General features: G+C 40.4%; 1 protein-coding gene across 1 annotated transcript in view; it reads left to right on the forward strand.

Moving 5' to 3' along the window:
- Window positions 1-2,249: 2,249 nt before the first annotated feature.
- Window positions 2,250-3,227, forward strand: part of SLC6A9 (solute carrier family 6 member 9) — a 44,787-nt gene continuing 43,809 nt past the window's right edge. Inside the window, exon 1 of the mRNA XM_015811350.1 lies at window positions 2,250-2,278. The gene's annotated coding sequence lies outside the window, so the exon portion shown is untranslated. The remainder of the gene's footprint in view (window positions 2,279-3,227) is intronic.

The following is a 3,227-nucleotide window of genomic DNA, read 5'->3' on the forward strand; positions in this document are numbered from 1 at the left end:
AATCTATGTGACGGCAAAGAGGCGATAGTGACATGGTGACGATATATAAGATATTAAGTAAAATAATCTGGAAAATAAGAGAATCAAAAGAGTATGCTACTTTTGTACCACCCCCCCCACACACACACAACTTTTTCCAACTAATGAAACAGTATTTTAAGCCAATCAAGAGACTTGCTTCAAAGTATCTATCAAAATCTGTTGTGCTCTAGAGATGTGAAAAAAAGGGTAGAATATTTGTTTATTTATTTTTTCTCCATAAAGAAATCTAGATGACAAGATGTTTACTGTGGGACAGTAAAATTCTCAGGGCCTGTGGCTTCTTCAAATTTAGTCATTTCCTGAAATTAAACTGAATTTCTATCCCTCTTGATTTTTCCTATAGTTCTTTTCTACTGGACTAATGATTCTGTCACATTATTGATTGGCACCTCTCTGTTTGACTCCTTTAAATCTGCAAGTCCATAAAAAACTAAATAACACACTATATTGGGTTGCATAATGATATATGAGCTTGAATCCAATAGCTTTTATGTTTTTATTTAGTTTTTCTTGTTTAAATTTTTAAACAGATTTTACTATGTCATGTGTCTGATCTGCAAATTCTGGTTTTGATACTGGTTTTATTTGGTGTTCAGACCTCAACATAAAGAAATAAAGCAAAGAATAAGAAGGCTTTTGACAATCTTGTTTATATAAACAAACAATACAGGTGGAAGGAAGTATTTAGGCTCATGAGTCCATCCCTCTGTGAAGTGCAGGAGTCTAAATTAAAGTATCAGAGGACTTCCTAGACCTAGCCTCTGTCTGAATAATCCATTGAAAAGGGGAGTTCTCAACTTCTCTGGGTAATTGTTCTAACAGGAATTTAGGTAATGTTTTTCTCCAAGAATCAAAAACCTCCTGTAGTACCAAATTAGTTCTCTTGAGGGTAAAACAAGACTTGTGGGACCTACCAGTTTAACTCAGATGGGATAGCAGGGCAGGGCAGGAGAGAGGGAGAAGGAAACACTTGTGGTGGCTTACACTGGAGCAGGGGAGACAAAACTTCCCAAAGCCACATCTAAAGTGTGAAGTACACATTGCATTGATTAATGGCATTAATGTCTCTGTATGATATAAATATAGCTTTGATCTTCAAGAATATTTGACCCTAAAATAATATGAAGCTGTGAACTTGAACAACCTAAACTGAGTTCTTTACTTCATAGATTTCTTTTCATATAACATAAAGAAAATATGAGTTTGAGTCACCAGTTACAGACATCTAAGTGAGATAATGGTTTGGGCACTTTACTCAAATTCTTATCTCCTTAGGTTGTGCCAGTGAGATCCATGAAAGTCTGTCTCTTTTACTACACTCCATTGTGCTGTAGCACAGAAGTAATTTTTTCCATGTTCCAAGATCTTAACATTCTTCAGATTTGCTATGTTTTGCAAAGTAGCTTTTCCTGCCTCAAACAGACAAACTTGCATACCTATACAGGTTTCCTTGAAGAAATTTTCCTTGCATAAGGGAGAAGGTGGGCTAATTCCTGTCTCCTTTTCATTCCTGACAGTACCACCTGGACTCTAGTAGGCTTGGCTTGGCACGTGACTAGTGCAATGGGGTGGAAGGCAATTGCCTTCCATCTGTGTCCTGAAAGGCAGCTGTGCCCCTGTGCGTGCTCAGTGCCCTGAAGACTTCATGCTCTGAGCATTAGCTATGCTCTTTTCAGTCATGTGCAGTTCAGGGGGACTGTTCCTGGTAGTAATGGACATAAAAACCCAGAAATAGTGAGGCAGATATAGTGCCTGTTCATCCAAACTCTGTGTTCTTTCCCAGCCCTGCTGACATGACTCATTTTCCCATCTTTGGGCATATGTTGAAAGTAGATTGTATAACTACAGTGTGTGTGTGTGTGTGTATGTGGTGTATGTTTGTGATATAACCACGTATCTACATAGTGTAAAAATGACCTTTACAAGTTAATCAAACTGGGTTTATTGATGGTTACTGAAAACTGGGCCTCAAGAAGGACGTACTGGGCATAATTGCTTTACACTGAAGTTTCAGAGGCAATTTTTCCTGGTTACTTTTTCCTTTTTAATTCTTTTCTCTAAGTTCTGTCATTTTCTTCTCCACAGCTTGCTGTCTCCTTGGTCTAATTTGTCCTGCCATATGATTTGAGGTCTCTGCTTATCCTGGAAGTGTAGCCAGCAAGACGGGATAGCAGGCAAGTGGGAGCCCACATCTTGGCCCAGAACCATGGCAGAAAAATGCAGTGAGGGGTTACTGGTGAGTCTGGGGGGTCTCTTGTGGATTCTGCAATATTGTGCTTGAGATGTTGGTATTAAAAAAAGAGAGAGAGGATGTCTCTTGGCAACTGAGGGAGTCCATAGGGTTGGGTGAAGGAAGTGTCTCTTTCAGACTTTTGGCTACTGTTTAAAACATTTGTGTGCCTCACCCTCCCCACTTGACTGATTTGGGGACCGGCTGGCTTTTGCATTGAGCCTGGAGCTGCATGCTGTATATGAAGGAGCGCTCTGCTAATCACCATTCCCCACCTTTGGTTACCTCCTCTTATCAGAATAGTCCCAGAACAAGAAACTGGATGGGTGGGAAGCTTCCTAAGCCTAATCATGAGAATTTAACCTGAGTATGAAGATGACTAGGGGAAGGAATGAAATACAAAACCTATCCTGAACATAGATCTAATTTATTTAAGAGGTTAACTATGACAGCATTGGCGTGTATATTAAGCAGATACATAGGAAGTCAGGCTATGTATGGGGATATAGCCGGACTAGATTATGGTCTGTTAGACTATTCGCATTTTCCCTGAGACTGGAAAATAGGACCTCTACTTTGCTTCCTTAGTGCCCCTTGATTATGATTCCTGTCCCAAATAGTGTAGACAGAAGAATGCAGGAAGTGCCTTCCCCAGGCATTACTTCTTCAGAGGTAATGTTACTTCCTCTAGAGTGCTGTAAAGCCACCAAGCATTGCCCAGGAAACAGTCAGTGTCCAGCAGGTGGGAAAAGTTTGGCTCCAGCATGCTGCTATTTGTTTGTGGTTTGGATTTCTACCCTGACAAAGAATGGGGCTCCCAGGAGACGCCTGAAATAGCTTGCACCTCGGCCAGAGGCACCATGCCAGTGTCAGTACTGGAACATGTGGGGGAAGGGAGTCAGATAGCTGCAAAACATATTTGTGTATATATAAGCACACATATAATTGCGGACAT

Source organism: Protobothrops mucrosquamatus, unplaced genomic scaffold (assembly GCF_001527695.2).
Source record: "Protobothrops mucrosquamatus isolate PMUCROS unplaced genomic scaffold, P.Mucros_1.0 scaffold39, whole genome shotgun sequence".
In the NCBI taxonomy this organism is placed as follows: domain Eukaryota; kingdom Metazoa; phylum Chordata; class Lepidosauria; order Squamata; family Viperidae; genus Protobothrops; species Protobothrops mucrosquamatus.